This window comes from Macrobrachium rosenbergii, chromosome 13 (genome assembly GCF_040412425.1).
Source record: "Macrobrachium rosenbergii isolate ZJJX-2024 chromosome 13, ASM4041242v1, whole genome shotgun sequence".
Classification (NCBI taxonomy): domain Eukaryota; kingdom Metazoa; phylum Arthropoda; class Malacostraca; order Decapoda; family Palaemonidae; genus Macrobrachium; species Macrobrachium rosenbergii.
Window position 1 is genome coordinate 39,767,960 of NC_089753.1, and position 22,453 is coordinate 39,790,412.

Here is a 22,453-nt window from a genome sequence, read left to right on the forward strand (position 1 = left end):
AGCCTGATATGTGCGCGTGTGTGTAAGCATGTCACTCAAACACGCTCACACACTACACACACACACACATACATAATATGCATATATATATATATATATATATATATATATATATATATATATATATATATATATATATATATATATATATATATATATATATATATATATATATATATATATATATATATATATATATATATATGTATATATATATATACATATATACACACAAACACAACCCTTCTGAATACGAGAACCTTTACACCATCAACCCGTCACCCCATTTTTCTTCCCCCCACACAGACCAAACAAGATAGATACTCTGAGGGATGACAGCCATTCATCCACGGCACAACGCCCTCTTCAGAAAGTAGGACGAAAATTGATGGATGCAAGATTCCTCGGAAGGAAAACACAGTTCATATCACTCTTAAGACACGGTAAATCCTCTTCTAAAAATGTCTAATTAGAACCTCAAACGTTATAGGGACGATGAAATGCATTATTACCCTAAAACAATTCGGGCTGTTTTTAGTTCAACCACAAACGCATTAGTGGTTTATAAATAAGTTATTATACCGTTCGTTTTTAATGGGCTCAGCTACATAATTAATTTTTCTTAATAGACCGTTAAATTTTACCCATGAAAGTGTAACTTTCACTATGCTAAATGGAAAAAGCTGTAGTGGCAGGGAGAATATGCTATAAACATCACATACGAGTTCATTCTAAAATGATCTCATATTATTGCAAATTTGTCCACATCTTCATAAAGTTTTCTCACACTCTTCTGATAATTTTTATACTCGCATAACAATGTCAACTTTGCCTTCCTTAAATCATGATATTGTACCTAGCTGTTCAGTGACTGAATTGACACATTTTTAGTTTTCTGTAAAAGAAAACTGTTGTGCCGGCTTTGCCTGTCCATCCACAATTTTTCTGTCATCTCTCAGATCTTAAAAACTATTGCAGCCCTCTAGCCTCAGTATTTTACATTTTATTTAAGGTTAAAGTTAGCCATAATCGTCCTTCTGGCAACAATATAGGACAGGCCAACACCGGGCCGTGGTTAAAGTTTCATGGGCCGCGACTCATTCAGCATTATACCGAGACGACAAAATGATAGATCTATTTTCGGTGGCCTTGATTATACGATGTACAGAAAACTAGACTACGCCAAAGTAACTTCAGCGCATTTTTTACCTGATTAATTTACTGAGAATTTTCCTTTAATTTGAGTGTAAAATGTCAGACTTGGAAATCTTAGCCTCTATAAAAATCTTACACAACAGATACAGTTATGATGGATCTGGGATCACCAGCATAAAATGAGACCACCATTTTAACTGATAAATGGCAATTATTTTCTGATGGACTGGGCATGTGGAGAGAGCGGGAGAAAAAAAAAGCAAACAAGTACCTTATAATTCACTAACCCACTTTTGAACTCTACTGGAAAAATTACATCATGAAGGAAAGCACTTGAATGTGCCATCAAACTATGTAAATGCTACAAACTATGAACATCCCAAGACATGAGACCACGGTCCTATGGACACAACCAGCCGTAAAGACAATGAAATCACCCATTCGTTTTACATGAACGAACCATTTCAAAATACTCTGAGATCGCTCGGCCATCACAAGTACCAACGTTGAAGCTCCCTTGGGCAAGGGAATAACGATAATCATATCATCTGTATCAAAGTTGAAATCAAATGATCTTGCTATAGCTTTCGACGACCATTTCTGATGATGATTTGCTACTTAATCAGGAGGTGACAACTACCTGCAGTTAAACGGTAATGAGAATGACCCTACAACGAGGCGGCGAGTAAGAGGAAGGTTCGAGGTATTCTGATTTACTGACACAAATTTTCTGACAGGTCAAGAACTCTTGCGAGCGGAATAGTAGTATTTGGCATTAGAGCAAAACAGAGGGACGTCTATATAGAGTCAGATGTGTTTTAGGGCACCTGAAGAATGATTAACAATTCTATATGCAAATTAGGAAGAGATTTCAAATACATAAGGTTAGAAAGCTTGCAATGCCTGACATGCATTAGTAATTACAGTTCTGGCAAGGGCATAAGGTATCTTTTGAAAAATGCATAAAATCAGGAAAACTGGATGTGTAGATTTTTGTTTTGAAGCGAGGATGCCTTTGGGTCAGGTGACAGCTCTGGACCTCACAGCCCAATTATTAGATGATTCCACTTTAACATATTATGAAATTCTGAAACTTTTCCAGCTATTTTTTCCCACGGACTGGGCATATATGCCATGTCCAAATTTCCCTGGAATCTGTCCAATATTTAGTTGCGTCGCGAATTCTCTATTTTACAAAAAGAAAAAAAAATAAATAAAACAAAATAAAAAAGATAAATTATCTACACTCCAAATATTCAGTACAGTACATCACCGTGTAATTAGCAGAAAATGAACACCGGTTAAAGTTTTATTAAACAATTATTGCAGAACGCACGATAGTACTTTTAATTAATTTTGACAGAGCATCGAACAACAAACGAGTTCCATGTTAATATGTCGGGCAAAATATTACTAATTATCACGAACGTTTTAAATGCATTTGTTGAAATGTCCGTAATTACGTTTGACTATGCAAAAATGTAAAACAGGTTATTCTGCGCAATTCCAGGAATGCTAATTTTAATGCTAATGATATTACTAGAAATAGAACCACTGGGTGATATTATTTTATTAATATGAGGATCTTTATAGAGAGCACTACCTTGTTAAACATACATTAAATGCACCAAAGAGATCTCATAATAATAATAATAATAATAATAATAATAATAATAAAATGAATGCAGCATATACAGTTATCACCACGTGCTTAATTTAAAAGAGGGTCTTCCATCCACACATAATAATAATAATAATAATAATAATTATAATAATAATAATAATAATAATAATAATAATAATAATAATAATAATAATGCAGAATCAGCCATCACACTGAATACTACGTGTTCCAAAGAAGGTCTCCCATCTACATACAACAACAACAACAACAATAATAATAATAATAATAATAATAATAATAATAATAATAATAATAATAATAATAATAATAATGTAAACCAACTGCAAAATAACAGCTGTCAAGTAACCACAGGGAGTAATCTAATTAGCTTCCTGAGAAAGGGGAACAAAAATACTAGCACAGAAATAATCAAAATAAAAAATAAAACACTCACGAGAAGTTCAATAAGCAACAACTGTAAAGGAATTTCCCAACCGATGTACCCGGGTCCCGAAGCAACCAAAGTAACGAAAGCAAGCAACCAAAGCAACCAGAGCAGGCAACCTAACCAATCAAAGCAACTACAGCAACCAAAGCAACCACAGTAACCAAAGCAACCACAGCAACCATCGCAACCACAGCAAGCAACCTAAGCACCCAAAGCAACCATAGCAAGCAACCATAGTAACCAAAGCAAAAAGAGCAACCAGAGCAACCAAAGCAACCAGAGCAACCAACGCAACCACAGCAAGCAACCAAAGCAACCAAAGCAACCACAGCAACTAACGCAACCACAGTAACTAACGCAACCACAGCAACCAGAACAAGCAACCAAAGTAACCACAGCAACCAAGCAATCACAGCAAGCAACCACAGTAACCAAAGCAAAATGAGCAACCAGAGCAACCACAGCAACCAGAGCAACTAACGCAACCACAGCAGCCAGAGCAAGCAACCAAAGCAATCACATTAACCAGAACAACCACAGCAACCACAGTAACCATGACAAGCAAAGCAACCAAAGCAACCAGAACAACCGGAGCAACGAAAGCAACCAAAAGCAACCAGGATTCGCTTACGTCCAATTCCAAAGGATTCTGCAGATCAGCCGACGCCTGAAAGGCCAATAAATCTTTTGGGGGTGATACATCAAGGGATTCAATTACCCAAATTATATTCCTGGGGTCTGTGGAATAATCCCTGTGGCAGACTCGTTAAGCAACGATAGAATTTAGCGTTCAGCCACGAGAATTAGTGTGTGTATGTATGTATGTATGTATGTATGTATGTATGTATGTATGTATGTATGTATGTATGTGTATGTATGTATGTATATATATATATGTATATATTATATATATACATATATATATATATATATATATATATATATATACAGTATGTATCTACATATATAAAAATATATATTTATATATGTATATGATTATTATCACTTTTGTACGTGATTCATTTATCACACATTACCACAGGTGAAAAATAAGGAACGGGGTGTAGGTCCTGACCGGTTTCGACTTTATTTCCAAGCCATTCATACATACATACATCTATATATATTATATATATACATACCTAAGTATATTCCTCACGAACCATTCGAAATAGCTCAACCAAATCTGTCACTCAAAAGACCTGTTGGAATGCTGCTACTCCCTTCTGTGTTCCCAGCGCAATAAAAACCTCCCTTTATGAATCTCTAACTCCCATCTTCGTCTTCACCCATACAAACCAATCCCTCGTCAGAGTAATCCCGCTCCTCTCCTGTAATCCCCATTGTCCAGAATTCCTTGTACATATAAAAGGCGAAACCCTACAGCGCGGATTTCGCTCTTTAGATGATGAGTTTCTTTTGTTTCTCGAGCCTCGGGAAACACTAGTTACAGGTCACCTCTGTACAACTTGAGCAGTCTTTTGTTTTTTAACCTTTTTAATAAGTGATTTCTACTCATTTCCGGCTATTGTTTCCTTACGTGCATGCGCGGAAACCTAAATGGTTATTTTTCTCCTCTCTTATTAGTTTTTAGTTTTCTGTAAAGGAAAACTATTTAGATGGCTTTGTCTGTCCGTCCGCACTTTTTCTGTCCGCCCTCAGATCTTAAAAACTACTGAGGCTAGAGGGCTGAAAATTAGTATGTTACTCATCCACCCTCCAATTATCAAACATAACAAATTGCAGCCCTCTAGCCTAAGTAGTTTTCATTTCATTAAGGTTAAAGTTAGCCATGGTCGTGCTTGTGGCAAAGCAAAAACACAGGCCACCACGACCGGCTGAGAGTATCATGGGACGTGGCTCATAGAGCATTATACTGAGACCACCGAAAGACATCTATTTTCGGTGGCCTTGATTATACGCTGCGGCGAAAACTCGGCTGCGCCGAAGAAAGTTCGGCATATTTTTTTTACTTGTTAAATGATGTCGCTTATTTGATTTTTGTCACAGTGATTTCACCCTGTAAGAATGGTATTCTCTCCTTTATATTAAATTCAGACTTTCCATTTTTGTTTGTTAAAATTCAATATGATGTAGTCCCTGAAGTTAGTGAGTTTGGCATTTATTGAAATGAGGAATGTTAAAAAAATATCATTTTACGTTATCACTCTCCTCAAGGGAAATCTGTTGTCCATGAATGCTTTTTGTAACAAAGAGTTGTGCTCTGTCACTATGCTTCGTCACACAAAGGATTCTGCTATGTCACCAAATGCTTTATCCTGAAGGTTTCCATCACTTGAGGAATCGTTGAGCAAACAAAGAATTTTCATCAAAAACGCCCAGTCGGTAAAGGAAGATATTCACCAAATTTTCATAAAGCAGAGTTGGACCGACATTCCTTTATTACGTCTCAGAATTTGCTTCCACTGAGCGCTCATCTTCTCTTTCAGAGGCACTGAAATGATCCTTCTATCTTTCTTGCTTCACCAGTCCTTGTCGTCTGACAATCATCCGTTATGTATTTCTCTATCAGTCTTGTACTGTCAACATCATGCGGCTTCATTATCAACTGGAGTAAGTGAAAACTACGTATCCATGAGATGGTATTTACACGGTCTATGTTGTCACTGTCCTTCATACAAGTATCACAGCACCAATGCACTTGGTGGTGGTTTGTGTGCTTTCTGATTTAGGCTTCCGTTTTCCAGAATTTTTCAGCTTCATGCAAGGGTACATTGGCCTCCTCTTCAGCTTTACGTAGGCTACCCAGCTCTTTGTGGGCCCACGTGTGACAGAGCACCAGTTTTTTGTAGGCCTACGTGTGACAGAACACCAGTTATTTGTAAGCCTACGTATGGCAGAGCACCAGTTCTTTGTAGGCCTGCGTGTGACAGAGCACCAGTTTTTTTTGTAGGCCTACGTATGGCAGAACACCAGTTCTTTGTAGGCCTGCGTGTGATAGAACATCAGTTCTTTGTAGAGCTGCGTCTGACGGAGCTTCACTTCTTTGTAGGCCTACGTGTGACACAACACCAGTTCTTTGTAGGCCTATATATGGCAGAGCTTCAGTTCTTTGCAAGCTTATGTGAGACAGAGTGCCAGTTCTTTGTAGGCCTACGTATGAGAGAGTTTTCTGTTGCTTACAATGTAAGACTTCAAATCAGTTATCTAACAGAACTCTTGGTTATATATATTTACATAATCAAACACCGACACCAGTTTTCAATTCTCTCAATTTTGTCATGATTTTATCTTTTAAATTAAACCTAAGAAATGTATTGCGAACTGCATAACTGATTATAAGGTGCGGTGTAAATACATCCATGAATTTCCTTGCGCAGTAGTCGTCATTACACGGGATTATCAGTACTGAATAATTAACCCCTATTTTTATAAAAAAATATATATATATATATATATTTTTAAATGAGTTTTTTCGAGTATGCATCTCGACTATATAAAATACGCATATTATATATATTGTATATATATATATATATATATATATATATATATATATATATATATATATATATATATATATATATATATATATATATATAATATCGTATTTCTATGACGGTGAATTTCTGAAATACTGCGCAATAAAAAATAAATCACTGGAGCTAACTCTACTATTTCCGTCTATTTTATGCCTTTTGGCTCCAGAGAGAGAGAGAGAGAGAGAGAGAGAGAGAGAATGTTATTGTAATTTACTCTTTGTTTTTGCTGTTTTTGACTCTAACAGTATTAACTAGAGTACAGCAAAAAGTCGTATGTTATTAAATAAGTTATTCTTTGTATATCACAGCATACTTAATATAAAGACCAATATCATCATCTGGGAATAAACACCTCTATTACACTGCATGAGAGGCGTCATGTAAATATTCCTAGGAATCTGTAACAATTTTGTATGTGAATCCTTGTTCAAAGAATTAATATTTTTTCGTTAATTAAAAGAATTTCAGTTTTATTTTTTAGATATTTCTCAATAATTTTTTTAAATTATACTTCGCTATTTTTCAAATTCATCCATTCACGTTGAAGGAAAATTCAGTGGAACAGACACTCTATTAGCTAACACACTGTACTGCTTGTAATTACTGATGGTACATTTCATGTAAGAACCTCTTATGCAAATCATTTCAATTGCCAGTATGTCAGAGTGCAACGGGTCCTTTGCAAAGTGTTGACATTCATTTGGACACGTTTCCATAAAGCTTTCATCTCATTCGGTATTACGGCATATTCAACGTATTCCGTAATGTATTCTGGTATACTTCAATCCTATAGGTGACTAGGATAAGCATTATTTTTACTTTGTTTCTGTGAAGTCCCTATTCCTGATATGGTACTCATTCTGGTGTCATATTAAAGCTGAGTAGCTGTAGTTGTTAAGGCATGTTCAAAGTAAGATTAAAATGACAACAAGTCAAAAGAATTTCTCGAAATTTGTCAGAAATGACGCATAGGTGAGTCATATGTGGTCTAAATGGCTAAGAGGCAACCACATTACCTATAGTTTACATTAAATACGTATGTGTATAATGTACCAAAACTGGATAAGTATCTGAGCTATACAATTGTATTTGTCAATCTTCAGTGCTAATTAACCAAACTTTTTTGGTGGTTTTAAAATAAATTTTACTGACTGCAGTTCTTAAAAATTGCCATAATTATGGTGATGCTCTTATAAGTACCCAGGAAACAGCCAGGGAGCTTGGTGGCCCCCTAGTCTAACAACTGATTTCCAATTTATGGGCTGAAACAGTTTCACGGCTAGCCCCAGAGGCATCTAGACCCGTGATTTTTCTCTTTGGGTTCAGAAATCAATTGGCCTTGCAAACAAATTTCAATCAAAACACCTTCCTCAGTAAAGTCTGTTAAGTAAAATGAATTTGTGAAGTGTCCCTGGTTACACATATTGCCCAGTCATTGTTTCTGGTGGGATTGGCTAGTTGAGCCAGGTGGACCTTGGATCAAAAATGTTGAAGGAACATAATGATTTAGCCGTTGCTCTCTCTCTCTCTCTCTCTCTCTCTCTCTCTCTCTCTCTCTCTCTCTCTCTCTCTCTCTCTCTCTCATCCTTATGAATATTCAAGTATTGCCCAGTCGTTGTTTCTTGTTTGATAGGCAAGTTGAGCCAGAAGCCAGGTGGACCAAGGATCAAAAATGTTAATGGAACATAGTGATCTGGAAGTTCAAACATCTACTGGAAACGTTCAGTCATCCCTTCAGTCAATGCCTGTTCCTTTAACTTCGGCAAAGCTGGGCAAGAGTTACACGACCATTTCAAGAGTCGGGGGCAGGGAATTCCTGATGGGGACGACCTGTCGTACCTGCTTATCATCAAGGCTCCTTTGGATCATTTAGGATCGGGTTAAGAATGGAATATAGGATTTTTACTAAAGTCCAAGAGCTGGGACCTATGAGGTCATTCAGCGCTGAAACTGAAATTGACAGTGAGAAGGTTTGAAAGATGTAACAGGAGGAAAACCTCGCAGTTGAACTTTGAATCAATTGTTAGGAGAGCGTGGAAAGTAAGATGGAAGAAAGAGAATATGAATGGAGGAAAAATAAAAGGAATAAAAGGGGTTGCGGCTAGGGACCGAAGGGACGCCGCCCACAGTGTACCACACGAAGCGCACTGAAGGCACCCTACGGGTGACAGGGAATTACTGATGGAGACTACCCGTCAGACCTAATTAGTATCTTGGGTGCGTTGGAACATTTAGGATGGACACGACGCCCCCAGATAGCTCAGGTCAGGATCGATAGGCGCTCCCTTTTCCATATCTATCTCTACTGCCTTTCCTACAATAAAATTGCGAGTCATACGAATATCGTCCTTTTGAGTGATGACTTTACACCATATCCCTTTTTCCCAACTATCTTGATTTTTAGTTTTATGTAAAAGAAAACGAATGTGATGGCTTTGTTTGTCCGTCCGCACTTTTTCTCTCCGCCCTCAGATCTTAAAAACTACTGAGGCTAGAGGGCTGCAAATTGGCATGTTAATCATCCACCCTCCAACCATCAAACATACCAAATTGCAGCCCTCTAGCCTCAGTGGTTTTTATTTCACTTAAGGTTAAGGATACTCATGGATCGTGCGTCTGGCACTGCTACAGGCGCCAACAACTCAGGCCACCACCGGGCCGTGACTGAAAGTTTCATGGGCCGCGGCTGAGAGTTTCATACAGTATTATTCGCTGTACAGAAAACTCGACTGCGCCCAAGAAACTTCGGCCCATTTTTTACTTGTTTCTTTGTGGAACGACTCTCTGTAGGGGGGTAATGCCGTCAGTACACCTCACGTGGCGTTCTGTAGGCATTACTTCAGGTTCTTTGCAGCGTCTCTTCGGCCCCTAGCTGCAGCCCCTTTCATTCCTTTTTACTTTACCTCCGTTCATAATCTTTTTCGTTCATCTTCCTTTCCACTTTCCCATAACAATTGTTTCATAGTGCAATTGCGAGGTTTACCTCTAAAACATTTTTACTCTCAATTTTCCCTTTCAGCGCTGAATGACCTCACAGGTCCCAACGCTTGTGCTTGGGCCTGAATTCTATATTTCATTCATTCATTCTTTGAACGGCTGACACCCAGAGAGCTTCTGATTTACATTATCTCTGTTTGCAAAATGGATGAGGCTGCAAGACTGCTACACGATCATCTTTTATTCTACATGCTTTTAGGTCGGGGGGGGGGGACTTTTGCCCTCGTCTCTGGTTTTTGTGAAACTGGATTTAGTGACCGCATTTATTTTGCAGAGACAGAAACCACGTTCTGTTGACATGCAGTATTATTCATTAATTATTCATGTACACATTCATTTGTTTTCTCATTTCCATTCATCTCCCCGTTACATCCACCTGTATCCTATGTCTTTCGTTATCTATCTCTTGTTTCCACACTGACATTTTAATCCGTGTAAATATTTTATCAAGTTAAAATGAAAGTTTGTACGCGTTGAATAATGGAAACAGGTTTCCCCTCACGGTCCCAACACAGGGGGACTTCAATCCCCATACATTATTCAAGTTTTTATCACCATGGGGAAGAAGCCATTAAGCTACCCAGTTATGGGTTGTCGATTTTACTTTACGTATTCTGGTGACAGTTATCATTTCTCGTCTGCAAAATCCAGTTCCCATTTTGCTGGGAGTGTTCACGTCACAGCTCTTTGAAGTTCCCTTTGGTCGTGGTTTCTTTGATTTCTTTTACTTATTTTCGGATGTTTTTATTTTTGTTATTCTGTGGATAAAACCCGTTCTCCATATTTATAACCCCAGCCTCCACGGTCACATTCCCTTTTGGAGTTGGGGAGTTTAAAAGTTTGCAGAGCAACTACACAAAAGGCAACAAAAAACATTTGCAATTATTTCTCTGCATTTTTACTGAGTTTCTTGTCATGTATATATTTATCAGACAATTTTCGTCCTCAGCGTCCCCCCTGCCTCTCTCTCTCTCTCTCTCTCTCTCTCTCTCTCTCTCTCTCTCTCTCTCTCTCTCTCTCTCTCTCTCTCTCATATAGCCTTCTGTGTCTATCGGGGAGAAAAAATATTCTTTATCAAAATTATTTTCATTATTTCCGGCTTATGTTTCTGAAAAGTGACAGATAACTGTCATGATGAAACACAATATATAAGTTAACAGACATATAAAAACACATCACGAAAAGTGGGCGTGTCGGCGGAAAAAAATACAAAATGAGAATTTATATTAACGACGCAATACTTTCATACGGAGTTAGTCTCCGTTTATTCGTGATGCAATCAAAATGCTGCTATATTACATTTCCCAGTTATTTTTTGCAGTAATATAGACATGGCTGTAATTAGTGTCAGTCACATTCATTCACGTCTATATAATTATATGCTCTTATTCCTGGTATTAACCCGGCATGTGTCCACCTACCCGTCACCCCCAGCTGCTAGTACTTGACATGGCGGAAGCCCAATAAGACGCCGCATTTAGGTGGATACATACTGGGTTAATACCCTTATTCCTTCATTCATATTTTACATACGCATATAAATCTATGCAAATCAATAGGCTCGCAAGTCAAGGAGACGAAATCCACAAACGGACCTCTGACTAGTCGGTTTGGTCTCAAAGACATAAAAAAAAAAACAGAATAAATTGCCGTCAAGTTGATTGATTGATTGATTATAGCTACTAAAACTGGCGTCACAACACCTAGGTTACTGACGCCGTAATAAATTTAAAAAAAGAAAACTGAAAAATAAATACATAAACAACTTTAAAAGTGGCTTCATATGACAAATATCTAAACACACACACACACACACATATATATATATATATATATATATATATATATACATACTGTATATATATATATATATATATATATATATATATATATATATATATATATATATATATATATATATATATATAATTAAGCTACAAATGTCGTTTAATATCCAATTCACGTTGCTTCGGGAATATCCACAAAGGGGAATTATCACCGAAGGGGAATTTTTAAGTGATAAATGGATTGGTGCTAAAGTGTCTCGAACACTCGACAGAGTACCTTCCAACGACTCCAGTCGACGGTAACCACTGAGCCATCAAGAGAAATAGAAGTCAATGTCGAATCTGTATATAAGTAAATCCTGGTGTGATAAAATGTCATATATATATATATATATATATATATATATATATATATATATATATATATATATATATATATATATATATATATATATATATATATATATATATATATATATATATATATATATATATATATATATATATATATATATATATATATATATATATATATATATATATATATATATATATATATATATAACTTAGGCCAAAGGCCAAGCGCTGGGACCTATGAGGTCATTCAACGCTGAAACTGAAATTGACAGTAAAAAGGAATGAACGGTGTAACGGGAGGTAAAACTCGCAGTTGCAGGGGAAGGTGGAAAGTCAGATGGAAGAAAGAGATTATGAACGGAGGTACAGTAAAAGGCTCAGTGAATCAGATGCTTCATCATTTTTCGTGGATAACCTACGGAGAGTTACATTGGCATAAAAAAAATTCATGTTTGAGCCGTTTTCAGACTGAAAGCACCAGCTCGTCTCAAAAAATTCCGACCTTCAATTTTGTGAGAAAATAAGATACGGAATTAAGTTGTGTATATGCACATACATCTTTTATCTATTTATTTATTAATTTGTTAATTTATTTTTGTCTTTTTTAATACCTGATCTCTTCTTTCTGTATTACCAATTACCTTCAGTTACTTCTTTTTTAAAGCTATTAAAAATTGTTTTTAACATGAGAGCACAGTGTGCTAGAATCTGTAAAAAGAAAGGGTCCTGATTTGGTGTAAAGGTGGATCTTCAACAAGGGAGTGTCATGTTATATATCCATGCTTAATGGAAGGAGTGATGTGAGGAACCAGAGAAGATATGGTATTCAGAGACAGTGAGGAGAAACTACGGAAACTAGAGAAAGAGGCAAAACTTATTTGTGAGAGGAGAAAGTATGTCATAGTAAAAGTGGTAAACGAAAAATAAGCAAAATATGAGAAAACTAAATGCCTTGTATTGAACTGAATTGAATTGAAATTGAATTTAGGCCAAAGGCCAAAGCACTGGAACCCATGAGGTCATTCAGCGCTGAAACGGAAATTGACAGTGAAAGGTTTGAAAGGTTCAACAGGACGAAAACCTCACCGTTGTACTAGGAATCAGTTGTTAGGAGAGGGTGGAAAGGAAGATGGGAGAAGGAGAATATGAACGGAGGTACAGTAAAAATAATGAAAAGGGTTACAGCTAGAGACCGAAGGTACTCCGTGGAAAACCGTAAGGAATGTCTACAGCGCACCGCATGAGGGGGCACTGACGGCAATAACCCCCCCGCCCCCTGCTACAGGGCATAGGCCTTGTAGGGTTGTATGTTCCGCCATTGGAAGATAAATTAGATAAGAGAATCCTACTAGAAAATATCATTACGATTATACTCATTCAATTACTGCGTCCCCTTGGGAAACTGTGGAGAGAGAGAGAGAGAGAGAGAGAGAGAGAGAGAGAGAGAGAGAGAGAGAGAGAGAGAGAGAGAGAGAGACTTTTCCGCATATGTTTCATGGCGACTGGAGGTTGACGTGTGTTTGATGGCTTTCTCTGTCCTAATTTTCGTCCTGGTTTTGTTTACGCCCTTGAGGGCAAACGGCAGATACAAAGGACAGAATTGCAATGGATCCAACACACAATTACTCCAGAATAGTTATCTGCCGAATGCAAATACAAGCACGCCTGTGCACACACACGCTCACATACATACTGTATATATATATATATATATATATATATATATATATATATATATATATATATATATATATATATATATAAAGTATATCATATATATACATTAGATATATATATATAGGCTATATATATATATATATATATATATATATATATATATATATATATATATATATATATATATATATATATATATATATATATAATCCTACACACTTTACAGCTTGTTTACACAGTAAGTGAAGTCAAGTTCAAGTAACCATAATTAAAATTTCCCTCTCATCTCCAGTCTAAGGAAACGTACGCGTCGCTTGCCATTTGGTCCAACATTTTTAATTAACTAGAACTTCCTTGAAGAGACGAAAATTCACCAACTTTGAACTAACCAGTAGTCGTGATACAATTAGGAGAGACTGAGCGCAGTTACGTGATCAAATAAAAGTCAAGGGTCGCCATCTTACGCAACCTTGAGTAAATATGAATTACTTTGTTAAAAAACCTATTCACTCCCGTTTTTTAATTAGAGGAGGTTGGTTTGAAAAGGATGGCGATTGGAAGCTCAGAGTTTTCCAGTTGTTATAATGACAACACAGGTCTCAAAGAGGTTACAGAACAGTGTCTCTACGTAAAGCCAATGGAGTTTCCATGACAATCTGCTGTTTAGTGTTGGTTCTCAGTTTAAGGAATTTTGACAATCTACTGTTTAGTGTTGGCTCTCAGTTTAAGGAATTTTGACAATCTGCTGTTTAGTGTTGGTTCTCAGTTTAAGGAATTTCTCTTGCTGTTTAGTGTTGGTTCTCAGTTAAGGAATTTCTCTAAGACCGAAGTAATGATTGGCTTTGTTCGTCAGACTTAAGGATTACTTCGTGATGAATAAGCAGCCGAGTTTCTAAAGATTTACAAAGTAGCTCACGAAGAACTGTGCGCTAGAATTACGTCAAGCTCTAAAAGAACAAGTAAAAAATGAGCCGAAGTTTCTTCGGTGCAATCGAGTTTCCTGTACAGCGTATAATGCTGTAAGGAACTCTTAGCCACGGTCCATGGAACTCAGCCATGGTCCAGTGATGGCCTGTGTTATTCGTACCTATAGCGGTGCTAGGAGTACGATTATGGTTAATTTTAACCTCAAATAAAATAAAAAGTACTGAGGCTTGAGGTATGTTTCACGATTGGAGGGTGGATGATCAACATACCAATTTGCAGCCCTCTAGCCTCAGTAGTTTAAAAGATCTGAGGGCGGACAGAAAAATTGCGGACGCACGGACATAGCCTTCTCAACACTTTTCTTTTACAGAAAACTAATAAAATCATGTTTGGCTAAGTTGTTAAGGGGAACAGTATCTACTGTACTACCGCGAAGCTTTCTAAGACGATATAGGCTAAATGAAGTATAATTCTAGTTGTATGTAATTTCGAAAATGTATGTCCTGGATCCTTAGAGTTTTTCGTTCGGACAGGTTCCTATACTTTTGTACAATATAGACACCTGAGAAGCCTCACTATTGATATTGTAACTTACCATTGATATTGTACTTAACTGAGAAAATATTAAAAAAAAAATAAACATAAGTAAAAACAAATCGGTTGGGCCAGCCCAGTGAAAGCTGATAATCATCTCAATGGTCTGATAAAACTATTTTAATAATAATAATAAAATTTTATGGCGTGCTTTTGAATAGCAAAACTTAACTAAAATGAGAGAGAGAGAGAGAGAGAGAGAGAGAGAGAGAGAGAGAGAGAGAGGTCAGGCTCGATGTGACAAAAGAAATGTGACCTGAGATGACATTAATTTCAGGAGCACCCATTTCCCAGAAGCCTCTCAAGTTAATATCAATCACGATTGATCAAGGAAGCGTCGAACGTAATCACGAAGGATAAACTTAAAAGTATGACGGATGCAAGACCCTCTCCCTGCCCCACTCAGTCGTGGCCACTGGGGCATGGCCCATCTGAGAGAGCGAAATCGGCCCCATCCAATCTCAAGTCTCAAAACCATGAATAAACAGCGGTTTCGGAACTGGGGATATTTAGCTGTTTGGTCGTGTGGTTAAGTATGCCCGTAGATAAGGCAGCGCTCCGCGGATTAATGACCACGGGACTGGTTTTTCTCGCCATCTGATTCTTTACGAGTGACCCCGGATGAAATATACCTATCCATTATGACCAGATTATTTAGCCTGTTGTCTAGGGAGTGTGGGTCTTATAGCCGATGCAATAAAGTAGTAATTGCAATGTCACCGCTACAAGACATGAGCAGGAACTTCCGACTGTGTCGCATTTTACTGTTTCTAAGATGCCTTACATGGCACAAGCCATAGATACAATAGAACAGCTGAATTCTTAACTAAAAGAAGGAAAAATGAACCGTATTCCCATACGCTTTAAGCACCAAATTACATAAAGAAATGAATCACAAGGCGAACATATTCTGCAAGGTAAACAGAACCTTACTGGCAAAGATATTAAGCAAATTAATCCCACCTGCTCAATGTGCAAATGCAGACGCTTTTTATGTTTTTTTTTTTTTTTTTTTTTAAGTGCAACAGTTTTCCTAGCTGGGCGATAAAACTAGTAAACTACAAACATTATGCGGATGACATGAAAGTTGCTTACCTTCTTCTCGACAAGGTTAATTATTTAGCAACAGCCTGATTTGCGATGACGTTCGCAAAACTACTTTTTTTTTTCCCGTAGTAGGATGCAATTGTAGAGATACTTAAACATTCTTGCTGAAAGTAAAATACTTATTCTTTGATGTTAGCAGTTCACTAACACATGCTCATAAATATGTATAAATATATATATATATATATATATATATATATATATATATATATATATATATATATATATATATGTACACATATATATAATTTATGTATATGTAAAAAAAGTATACCTTAGTTTAACCAGACCACTGAGCTGATTAACAGCTCTCCTAGGGCTGCCCGGAAGGGTTAGACTTATTTTACGTAGCTAAGAACCAACTGGTTACCTAGCAACGGGACCTACAGCTTATTGTGGAATCCGAATCACATTATACCGAGAAATGAATTTCTATCACCCGAAATAAATTCCTCTAATTCTTCATTGGCCGGCCGGAGAATCGAACTCGGGCCTGGCAGAGTGCTAGCCGAGAACTCTACCGACTCGTCCAACGAGGAACTATGTATATGTATATATATGTACATACATATTTATGTATGTATGTATGTATATATATATATATATATACAGAGAGAGAGAGAGAGAGAGAGAGAGAGAGAGAGAGAGAGAGAGAGAGAGAGAGAGAGAGTGGAAGATGTATAGCAAACAAAACAAGGTCGTGAGAGGGACTGGAATTTTTTACGAAGGAAGCAAAGCCTGCCTTAGAATATTGACGCGGTGGACAGACTGGTTCTGTGTAGAAGTGGACCTGAGACAAGGGTGGTTATTACTCCCATATCTGTTTAATATCTTCATGGGTGGGGCGATGTGGGGTGGCAGAGAAAGGAATAAGAAGACAGGACTTGAAAGGAGCTTTAGAATGGCTGGTGTCTGCAGATTATATAACGCTCATTGAGAGTGTTCGTAATTCTGTTTTCCAAAATAATTAAGTCTTCATTAAGTTTCAACTTCCCCTCCCACCCTTAAATCAAAATGCTAATGTGAAGAACTTTTTCTCCATAATTGGCATAACTTGTGTGTGTTAGGCTTAATTCTGTAACCCTTGCTAAGTGTTAAACCATTCTTCAACGCTCCTTTCGCTTTTCAATTTTCAAAATAACTTATCGCCTCGGAATAAAAAATTTGAACAAGTTTTTTTCTGATAATTCATTCTTAGGGATTAACATCGTTTTTCTCATATTCACTCCCCATCAAACCTCCCACTCCCTCCCCCCCATCCGCCATTTTCCCTCTCCAAAGATGTCTTGAATGCTTACAGTAATCTACTTAACAGACTTATTTATATTCTCTAAACTATGCACTTTCAACTCGCAAATTTCAAAGCTACTCAAAGAAATTGGTCAAGTAATTCCACCACGCATAACCCTTCTTCTTCTTCTTCTTCTTCTTCCTTAGACAGTGAAAACTTTTGCAGAGTTCTGCAATTTCTTTTTTCGGATTCTAACACGGCCTAATCCGCTTATTAATCAGGCCATCATTAGGGCTCTTCACATGCAAATGCTTACTCTTGCTCAAACGCCTACCGCTTCCCAGAGTTAACAAGAGCCCATATAATCGCGTTCCCATACGGAAAATTAATGCTAATGGCATTAACTTCATTCCCGCCTTACTCTACTTCTTTTTCTTATATTAAATTAGGTTAATACACTAAGTTATTCAGTTAATACATTTAACACATTCACTTGATACATTCACGAATTTATTTGACATATAATTTTTCTTTCGTTCTATACATGGACTCTTTCATCAAGCGTAATTTAAATATTTTCTTTATCTTTCAAAATCAGAAGAAAGAATTGAACCTCATTGCTCAGTATTAAGGGTTTTAGCAAGTGCAGAAGGGATCTTTCTTAGATAGTGACCCCCACGGGTTTTATCCCGGTACGTACCCACCTCTGCGTCGTGTTTAGTACAAGCCCGTTGGGGATGACCGTAAAAACATAAACAAAGGACTGTAAACGTCATAAAAATAATGACCCCCCAAGAAACATTAGTCCCAGATCACGCCCCCCGAAAACACTTGGGGATCACTACCTAGGAAAGATCCGTGCTTTAGTTCTAGTAACATGAGAGAAAGCATAACCAAAGGTGGCTTTGACTAACGAAACTAAATTATCATTAACAGCTTTTTTCTTTTTTTTTTACTCAAGCGTCAATAACCTAGATGTTATGACACCAGATTTAATAAACAAATCAACAAATACTCAAATACTTCCGGCTGATACGCTATTACATACACCTGGAATGTCTCCTAAAATCCCTAAATATGGCTAAGCTATTTTTCTTGTATCAGGGAAGAATTAATTTGATTTTTCCGTGGATCTGAATCCAGGATTCTTTAATCACATTTCAGAAAACTGCAGTTCCCGGATGTTTGTGAAAGAAGACGAAAATAACAGGCTGTATTGGTAACGATACTATTTGCGTTGCAGCATTTGTCAAAGAAAACGTAAATACAACATAGTATATGGGTAACTACATTAACCAAACTGTTAAGGTTTACAAAGTATCTTGACAGTTATTTTGTTCTCACACGCTAAGGCTGTCTAGAAAAAGTCCTGAGATAAAAGCGTACAAATAAGTGCAAAGTCCTAATCTTTCTGCAACAGGTTATTGCAGTGATTCTCAAAGTGGGTGCCGTAGGTGCCACCGATATTGCCTAGGGGTGCCGCAAGATTGTCATGAATTTTGTCTTGACTAGATCATCTCAATGAACATTTGTAAAAAAAAAAAAGTTTGCAGAAGTCTTCATATAATTATTATCAGTGTGTCTACTCTAATATATATATATATATATATATATATATATATATATATATATATATATATATATATATATATATATATATATATATATATATATATATAGTACAGTGTTCTGATTTTGGTTTGAGTATGGATAATAATTTTATTCATGAAATAAGAAGTTAATTCATGCGATATGTGGGATGGTGAAAAAGGGTTGCCTCGGTAATGATTACATTAGTTAGGGTGCCATCACTAAACAAAGATTGAGAACCACTGGGTTATTGTATCAGATGAAGGGGATTCACGTCAAATCTTTGTTTAAAATAAAAGCAATTATGCTTAAGCGAAAACCCTTGACACCTAATCTTAAAGAATACAAGTTTCAGATTAATTTGTTGATCCTTTTACACAAAGTATATAAATGCAGGCACGTAATTTTGCCACAGCAAGAGATAGGAACTTACGGCAAATCCTCACTGAAAAATCAACTTTTGGGATTTTCATCACAAAACCTTTGCATAAAATAATTACCGACATTAAACTTAAGTAACTTGACTCCAAGTTCTTGTAATACAGCCAGCACATGTCAACTTGACAAACTACCGATTATTCCGTAACGAGTTAAGGAAGTTGATGCTACTAATATATTCGCGTTAATTAGCCGAACTTATTAACGCGTGACGTAACAGTCTAGCTTACGTAACAACCATAAGTAAAGCCATCAGCTTAGCTCTCTTGAAGGAGGGATGATCAATGATAATACTCTTGTGTTGAAGAAATTGCTCTCGTAATCCCCACACAAGAGGCAATATTTTAATAGCAGAGAGAGAGAGAGAGAGAGAGAGAGAGAGAGAGAGAGAGAGAGAGAGAGAGAGAGAGAGAAGCAGGCACACGAAAGATTTCATTCACACAGAGAGAGAGAGAGAGAGAGAGAGAGAGAGAGAGAGAGAGAACGATGCAGGCACACGAAAGATTTCAATCACAGAGAGAGAGAGAGAGAGAGAGAGAGAGAGAGAGAGAGAGAGAGAGAGAGAGAAGCACATGAAAGATTTCATTCACAGAGAGAGAGAGAGAGAGAGAGAGAGAGAGAGAGAGAGAGAGAGAGAGAGAGAGAACCCCAGGTACACGGAAGATTTTATGTATTATAAAACGGATCTCATTCGATACGCTGACAGCAATTTCTCCCATTAATAATGTTTGCATTATCTTTATTTTTTTTGCAATTGACATCATTAGTATCCATAACCTTTAGGCTAAATTTTTTGCGTCTTTCCTTATTAAAATTTGGTGGGAAACATAAAGGCACCCACAAATACATCTTACATACAGTCGAAAATAGGAAATTCATGAAAATATACGGATTAAATCAATTAAAATATTTGAGAAAAAATTGCAAATTTTAATTATTTAAGTGACTAAGAACAAATAATTCTATTATCAAAAAATAATTTGTCATCTCGCAGACTATCTTCCATTGTATAACAAAAGCCAAAAATAAAAATCTTTTGTGCATATACTAAAATAATATTCTCTTAGGATATGAAATATCATTTTGGTAAAAAATATCAACAAAAATGAGTCGACCATTTTCAGCTTGCCTCAGTACTTACAAAAAAAAAAAAAAAAATAGATGAAAACAGTACTGGTACGCTGGAAATAAAATATACGACCTCAAAGAAAAAAAATTGTAGCAATTATTCATATGATAGAAAAATCCATGGACGCAAATACAGTTTATCTAATTGACGACGAACAAATAGTTTTATTATAAAAAAAATAATTTGTCATCTCGAAAACTATCTTCCATTGTACAACAAAAATGAAAAAAAAAATCATTAATGTACGTACTAAAATAATATTCTCTTAGGATATGAAATATCATTTTGGTAAAAAATATGAAAAAAAAATGAGTCCACCATTTCAACTTGCCCCAATACTTACATGGAAAAAAAAATTAGATGAACACAGTACGGATAAGCTGGGAATAAAATATGCGACCTCAAAGAAATAAAAATGTAGTAATAATTCATATGATAAAATATTCATGGATGCAAATACAGTTTTCTTGTGACAAGAAATACTGACAAGAAAAAAAATTGGTCTGACAAAAATCTCTTGGTTTCTGCACTTCCTAATGATTTAGCGTAAGCACGGCATTATGACAAGACGGAGTCATATAAATAAAACAATATTTTTCTCTTGTGAACTAAGGGAAAATGTTTTAGGTTTATCTGTGATTGTTGTGATAATCTTAACAAAAAATATTAACTTTTTCGTTAATAATCCTATTTAATGTTTTAGGTCTATCTGTGACTGTTTTGCTATTATAAAAAATACTAACGTTTTTCGTTAATATTTTTTTTTTTATGTTTTAGGTTTATCTCTGATTGTTTTGATATTAAAAAAATGTTAACTTTTTCGTTAATATATTTTTTTTATGTTTTAGGTTTATCTGTGATTGTTTTGATAATATAAAAAAATATTAACGTTTTTCGTTAACTTTTTTGTGATTTAAGTTTATCTGTGATTGCTTTGATAATATAAAAAAAATATTAACTTTTTCGTTAATATTTTTTAAATGTTTTAGGTTTATCTGTGATTGTTTTGATAATATTAAAAAAAGACATTAAAACGTTTTTCGACCTCCGAAGAACTGCCTTAAAGGGTAGCACTGAAAAGACATAGTCATATCAATAAAGAAATGTTTTTGTCGAGAGGAGTTAGGAAAAACGTTTTAGGTTTATCTCTGACTGCTTTGATAATATCAAAAAATATCTAAAACGATATTCGACATACGAAAAACTAACTGTCAAAAAACTAGAATATAACAAGTAAAAATGCGCCGAAGTTTCTTCGACGCAATCTAGTTTTCTGTACAGCGTATAATGATGTATGAAACTTCCAGCCGCGGCCCATGAAACTTAGCCACGGTCCGGTGGTGCCCTGTGTTGCTGGTACCTATATCAGTGCTAGAAGTACGATTATGGCTAACTTGAACCTTACATAAAATAAAACCTACTAAGGCTAGAGGGCTGCAATTTGGTGTGTTCGATGATTGGAGGGTGGATGGTCAACATACCAATTTGCAGCCCTCTAGCCTCACTAATTTTCAAGATCTGAGGGCGGACAGGAAAAAGTGCGGACGGACAGACAAAGCCGATACAATAATTTTCTTTTACCGTAAACTAAAAGTGAATAAAAGTTATGCTCCTTGTCATTTAACATTTAATATTATCTAACAAAAAACCCTGTCACGTGACTCAGGTCAAGAGAGCGGACATCAAAAGAAAGGGAGGTCAAAGCTTACGTCATTTGTAAGGATGAGAAGAGTCAAGACTAATTAATAGTGGCTTAAGTGAAGAAAATAACTCTGTAAGCTGCTGCTTTTGTCATTTCATGTATTGTTAAATGTCGCGTTGGCGTGTGTGTGTGTGTGTGTGTGTGTGTGTGTGTGTGTGTGTGTGTGTGTGTGTGTATATATATATAT

The 22,453-nt window shown here is 36.3% G+C and overlaps 1 protein-coding gene across 3 annotated transcripts in view; it reads right to left on the minus strand.

The window, feature by feature from the left end:
* Positions 1-22,453, minus strand: part of LOC136845221 (TNF receptor-associated factor 3) — a 126,521-nt gene that overhangs the window by 26,748 nt on the left and 77,320 nt on the right. The gene's annotated exons all lie outside the window — the stretch shown is intronic.